This window comes from Rhagoletis zephyria, unplaced genomic scaffold (assembly GCF_001687245.7).
Source record: "Rhagoletis zephyria isolate East Lansing unplaced genomic scaffold, Rhagoletis_zephyria_1.1 Rzeph_scaffold_00321, whole genome shotgun sequence".
In the NCBI taxonomy this organism is placed as follows: domain Eukaryota; kingdom Metazoa; phylum Arthropoda; class Insecta; order Diptera; family Tephritidae; genus Rhagoletis; species Rhagoletis zephyria.
The window spans coordinates 255,558-262,690 of NW_016157405.1; the positions used below are offsets into that span (position 1 = coordinate 255,558).

Genomic DNA, 7,133 nt, shown 5'->3' on the forward strand with positions numbered 1-7,133 from the left:
CAACGTTAACTTAGCTATTAACAGTTGAACTTTTTGAAGTTGATTTGCATAGTGCTTTCAAGTACTATTTTTTAAATATTTTTCTTTATGATGAGATGGTTTATTTTGTGAGAATCAACAATTTTTCGTATTTTGTTTTCGAAAACTTATGTTGAGATATATTTATAAAGGCGTCAAAAAACATCGAGATCTTGCAAGAACTTAAATTTTGTTGCAGATTCCGAGAAAATTTGTACGACAAAATTTTTCTTTAAGGCGACAAACCCCTAGAAATGAGCGTGGCAACTGTACGATTAAAGTTTTGCTAAACGCAGATTTTATTGCGGATTTTGGCAGAATATTGCTTCGTTAAAAGCATTTGTTCCACAGCTTTTTCAATCAAAGAATATTTTAGAAATGGGCTTGGCTATATTAAAACCAAGGTTCAAAAAATTTGGCCTTTATTGTGGATTTCGCGAGAATATATATATGGATTGAAAAAGTTGTGGAACAAATACTGGTAACGAAGCGATATTCTGCGTAAATCCACAATAAAATCTGCATTTTGCTAATTTTAGTTCTGAAATTACCGCGTCAATTTCTAGGGGTTCGACGCCTTAAAGAAAAGCCTTGCCATACAAATATTATATCTGGATAGGTATTCTATCGGAATCGGTAATAAAATTGTACTTAAAAGAATTGTTTAACGCTCGGATTATTTTCAACTTGAAGATGAAACCAAAGACGACATCTACGAGCCAAATTGATAAGTATTATGTCAATTTATTTCTTTAGCTTTCGGTGCTAATATTGCACACTCATCAATAATTCGCTCGCTGTTCGTTGGAATAATTTCAATTTTTAAATTTATTATGCCGGAAGATTTACAATTATTACGTGCTACTCCCATAAGAAACAGGGTAAACATACCGCCAATTTCACCAAGTTGCGGATACATATATGTGTGTATAATACGATGGACAATCCATGGTGCCGCAGCTTAATTTGCGTTAAACACACATATATATATTAGCACAGATTTTTTATAATTCTGATGAGGGTGCAATATTAGCACCGAAAGCTAAAGAAATAAATTGACATAATACTTATCAATTTGGCTCGTAGATATCGTCTTTGGTTTCATCTTCAAGTTAAAATTTTACTCTTTGCAAAAACCCGATGTTTAACACCTTTCTAAATATATATTAACATATGTTTTGGAAACAAAATTACAAAAAATTGTTGATTCTCATAAAATAAACCATCTCGTCATAAAGAAAAACATTTTTAAAAAAAGTTCTTGAAAAATACCAATTTTTTATAACCACGTTTTTTATAGTGAATTAAACGAGGATTACGATGGTATAATTTCAAATCCCTAATTTACTGGTCTTCACTACGCAAGTCAACTTCAAAAAGTTTAACTGTTAGTAGCTAAGTTAGCTTTGGGACAATCTTGACCATCCTATATATAGAAATGTTAAGCCCGTTTCTTAGCTTTAAAAGGACGTTAAGATGATGTCTCTGCGGTAAGCAGAACCCGAGATATAACGATTTGAAGATGTACAGCATTTGTCAGAATCACAAAAAATTAAAACTTTGACAGTTCATATCTCCGAAGAAAAAAAAAGAAGAATCAAATTCCTCGAAGCTCATTTCATGTATAGAACCCACAAAAAAAGTTTTAATCGAATCGAAGACACGACATAATTTTTTTTACGAAATCCGTCCGATCTAACAAAGAACGGTTCAAATGTGCTTTAAACTCACGCGCATTTGCATTTCCACTCTGAAACAAAAACAGTTTTGAACTATAATGATAACTAGTATCGCCCCGTTGTCGAAATTCGACCACCTCACTTTTTTACACAATTTTTCATTTTGCTTGGGATGTTTCTTTGTCCATCATCAACTGTTGATCGCCAAGGTCACTTATATTGCTTGGTGGAGTAATATATGTACATACATTATGTTAAATAATTTTGAACTTCATAGCAGCAGTAGGGAGAAATAGATTTGTATGGGATTTCGTTAGCGTATTAAGATATAGATAGCAGATGGTGAAACCAAAGCAGGCATTTATAGGCTTATACGCAAATTGGAATAACTCGGCTCTGGATACACCTGTTGCGTCAATTTTTGGCTGGTACATTTCTCTTGATGTTAATAATAATCAGAGGTGGGCACTACCACAAACAAGCGTGAGCTGAGAATGCGTTAGTGTATCCAATTCATTTTGCATGCTGTCGCGTTCTCATCATTACGCTCTCGCTTGTATACGTACACGCGATTCTTACGCTATTTTAGCACCTGCTAAGTCTCTGCTCATGCCTGATAATAATAATCTTGATTGAGGTAAATCGGACCATAATTGAAATTTTTCGGAATAACTCCACTCCTGCTCCACCTACCGGAAAAAACAAACAAAATGCGCACCTCCCCTTTGAAATGCCTTTCGAACAAAAGGAGAATCATTCAAATCGGTTGAGAAACATAAGAGCAGTAGCGAGGAATATATTTGTATGGGATTTCGTAAGCGTATTAATATATAGATATTGAAAAGAAATTTCATTGGAACCACTTATAAGTTGCCGTACCAATGCAGTCTTCTAAGTGAGTCACATCACATGAAAATATTTCATGAATTTTAATTTGGGATAGCTCGAATTCGGTGGTAACTATCGTTTAGATAGACTTCACCACTTTTTTGCTCAGGGTGGGGAAGTGGCTTGGTTTTATATTTTTGCTAATAAATAGCGAGTCAGCTTGAAACAACGAAACACAGAAAAGCTGAATTTAGCAGCTTATAATGAGTTCACCCCTCCTTTTCCCCACAGCGGGAAATAACTTCGCTCTATATTTTTTCTACTTAATAGCGATTCAGCTTAAACCAACGAAACAGAATAACTGAATTTAGGACATATTATAAGTTCACCACTCCTTTTCCCCACTTTGGGGAAGTGACTTCGTTCTTTATTTTTGCTACTTAATAGCGAGTCAGCTTACAAAAACGAAACACAAAATAACTGAATTCAGTAACATATTATGAGTTCACCACTCCTTTTCCCCAGGGTGGGGAGTTACTTTGTTCTTCATTTTTGCCTTTGGGACGATTAAGAGCGAAATTAGGGGACTGGGAAAATTAGGTAGATAATTTAAAAATCCAAATTAGCGTAGTGATTCACAGTGTAGCCAAGTCGACAATTTCGTCATTTGTAAATTTTCTGCTACTTATGACGATATTGGGAATGAAGATTTTTGCCCCATTCGCAATATCTTTGTCTAAGAATCTGATTCCTTCTAGTGATGAATCACTTATAAGATTGAATACAGGTCTTACATCAAATTTTGAGGTATGTGAATACTTAAATTGTTAAATTGTTGATTTTGTACTGGTAAATATTTAAGATGAAATATTCGAAACTTTAAAACGTGAAGTAAACCATATAAAGTAATAAATATATGTATGTAAATGAGGGATATATTTGTATGGGATTTCGTTAGCGTATTAATATATGTGACCTGGTCTACGAAAAGGGAGCTTACGTGCGAAAACTAGTTTTCTGTGAAAAAGCTGTTACAAGTAAGCAACTCGTTTCGTCAGTTTCTCATTATCTCGTTAATTGTTCTCCGCGCCGGACGTCCAGTAAGTGTTGTTGTTGGTCCAGTAAGTGTTGTTGTTGGTCGGAATATTATTATAGTTCATCGTGTAAGTTGCTAGTGTGGAACATTTAAAAAAGTAACACTGAAGAAGTGACGTTTACTGTTTCTGTTGATTATCGTCTTCGCATTTCGCATGAAATGAAACATGAGTGTTGATGAGGAGTTCAGTGCCGTATACGGACAATATTTCCATGAAAAGGATGATGAAAACGATGATGAAAACTATGAAGAGAGCGATGATGATGAAGACGAAGTATGTGTATCTCAGGCAGAAGATGATACCGAACAAACTTTTGTTAAGATGGACCTGTATGTTGTTGATGTAAAGGAGGAGGAGCTGGTAACAAAATTTCTGTCAAAAGATTGTTGTAATAATGAATGCCATACACTGATACCACTTATACCACAGCTTATAATTCAATGTATTTTGTTCATTACCAATAAATTATATTTTGTCGTATTTTTACTCTTCTTTCTCTACATTTTTAGTACACTTCTAAGCAAGTTAGGATTTTCTGCTTTTCACCACGTGAAAAAGCATCTCATCTTCCATCCGAATCAACCAAAAAGTGAAAATTGATTTTTTGACACCTAAGCCCCCTTTCCGTAGACCAGGTCACATATAGATATTCGAAGCACAGTATGAAATTTTAAGTTACACCAATGCACTTGACAACATAGGAGCAATAGGGAGGAATAGATTTGAATCGGATTTCGTTAGCGTATTAATATATACACCCCTATTCTGCAACTCTTTCGTATTCGGTTTTTGCTACGAATCGTAGGAATAGTATGCTGCAATCCGAATCATATTTTCGAACTTTCGAAATTCGTAACAATGGCATGCCTAAAAACGAACGAGTAAGCTTTTTTGCGTAATGTTGTACGAAAACAATTCTGTGTCGGAGGCGAAATAAAAGATGTAAATCGATGTGTGTTTGCAAGAAATATTGGTGGTGTTCATTTAAACAGATAAATTTGCCTTTCGCATATACATATATTTTTATCCACTGCTTTATATAAACGAGCAAAAAAGAATATTTATTGCCCCTTATCGAGAAACTTGGGTCCGGTTTAGTTAATGTACAACGATTATCGGTTGTTGTGTCCAAACGCATAACCCGAGTCCAAAAACTTTAACATACACGTTTAATCAAAGGATTCGCATTTTATTTAAGATAAATTTTTCAAATTTCCTACCACTAGCTTATTAATAAACTCGGTTTGCACTATGTACTTTTTTGCAAATTTCGACGTGGGTTCTGCGCAAAAATACTGTGGACGGCGGAGCCGGAGTGATATGCACAAGAAATGCTGTATATCTTTGACATGCGGAAGCCTCTCTTCCTCGCAACACAGAAAGGAGAATTCTACTTAGTAAGGGTTATAATCCCTAAGCTCGGCCGAAGGCAGAAGCAAGCGCAACAGGCGGTGGACCTAACAAAGTGCATGGTTTCAATGGCTTGGAAGAAGCTGTTATTGCATTAACTGGATTGAGAACCAGAGCTTCAGGCATAGGAGGAGTTCTGGCTTGTGGCTCAACAATTCAACCAGAAGCTGACATAGATGCGTCCATGGTTACTATGCCCGACAGCTCCGCATACCCATGTGAATCCATTGCCATAGCGCCCGCTTATTCTGCTGCTATAATTGCAAATACATCACAATCCATAATTTTCCTCAAAATATGATTTTTTAATNTACATATATTTTTATCCACTGCTTTATATAAACGAGCAAAAAAGAATATTTATTGCCCCTTATCGAGAAACTTGGGTCCGGTTTAGTTAATGTACAACGATTATCGGTTGTTGTGTCCAAACGCATAACCCGAGTCCAAAAACTTTAACATACACGTTTAATCAAAGGATTCGCATTTTATTTAAGATAAATTTTTCAAATTTCCTACCACTAGCTTATTAATAAACTCGGTTTGCACTATGTACTTTTTTGCAAATTTCGACGTGGGTTCTGCGCAAAAATACTGTGGACGGCGGAGCCGGAGTGATATGCACAAGAAATGCTGTATATCTTTGACATGCGGAAGCCTCTCTTCCTCGCAACACAGAAAGGAGAATTCTACTTAGTAAGGGTTATAATCCCTAAGCTCGGCCGAAGGCAGAAGCAAGCGCAACAGGCGGTGGACCTAACAAAGTGCATGGTTTCAATGGCTTGGAAGAAGCTGTTATTGCATTAACTGGATTGAGAACCAGAGCTTCAGGCATAGGAGGAGTTCTGGCTTGTGGCTCAACAATTCAACCAGAAGCTGACATAGATGCGTCCATGGTTACTATGCCCGACAGCTCCGCATACCCATGTGAATCCATTGCCATAGCGCCCGCTTATTCTGCTGCTATAATTGCAAATACATCACAATCCATAATTTTCCTCAAAATATGATTTTTTAATTCCTGTCCTGTCCTGTCCGGAATTACGAATCCCGAAAATTCGGGTTCTAGAATAAGGGGAATAGATATTAGATGGTGAAACCAAAGCAGGCATTCATAGGCTTGTACGGAAATTGGAATAACTCGGCTCTGGAGGCACCTATCGGGTCCATTTTTAGCAGGTGTATTTCTCTTGATGTTAGTAATATGCGGTTTGAATTTGAAGCAAACCGGACTATAATGAAGTTTTTCGGAATGACTCCACTCCTACTCCACCTACTGAAAAAAACCAAAATGCGCAGCTCTCCTTTGAAATACCTTTCGAACAAAAGAAGAATCATTCAAATTGGTTGAGAAACATAGGAGCAGTAGGGAGGAATAGATTTGTATGGATTTCGTTAGTCTATTAATATATAGATAGTAGATTGTGAAACCAAAGCAGGCATTCATAGGCTTATACGGAAATTGGAATAACTCGGCTCTGGAGCCACCTATCGGGTCCATTGTTTGCATGTGTATTTCTCTTGATGTTAGTAATATTTATGTATTTTGAATTTGAAGCAAATCGGACCATAAATGAAGTTTTTCGGAATAACTCCACTCCTACTCCACCTACTGAAAAATCAAACAAAATGCGCACCTCCCCTTTGAAATACCTTTCGAACAAAAGAAATCGGACCATAAATGAAGTTTTCAGACTAACTCCACTCCTACTCCACCTACCGAAAAAACAAACAAAATGCGCACCTCCCCTTTGAAATACCTTTCGAACAAAAGAAATCGGACCATAAATGAAGTTTTCAGACTAACTCCACTCCTACTCCACCTACCGAAAAAACAAACAAAATGCGCACCTCCCCTTTGAAATACCTTTCGAACAAAAGAAATCGGACCATAAATGAAGTTTTCAGACTAACTCCACTCCTACTCCACCTACCGAAAAAACAAACAAAATGCGCACCTCCCCTTTGAAATACCTTGCGAACGAAAGAAGAATCATTCAAATTGGTTGAGAAACACAGCAGCAGTAGGGAGGAATATATTTGTATGGGATTTCGTTAGCGTATTAATATATAGATAGTAGATGGTGAAACCAAAGCAGGC

The 7,133-nt window shown here is 36.5% G+C and overlaps 1 protein-coding gene across 13 annotated transcripts in view; it reads right to left on the reverse strand.

Moving 5' to 3' along the window:
* The window catches only part of Rgk2 (Rad, Gem/Kir family member 2), an 89,293-nt gene that overhangs the window by 64,851 nt on the left and 17,309 nt on the right, over window positions 1–7,133 (reverse strand). The gene's annotated exons all lie outside the window — the stretch shown is intronic.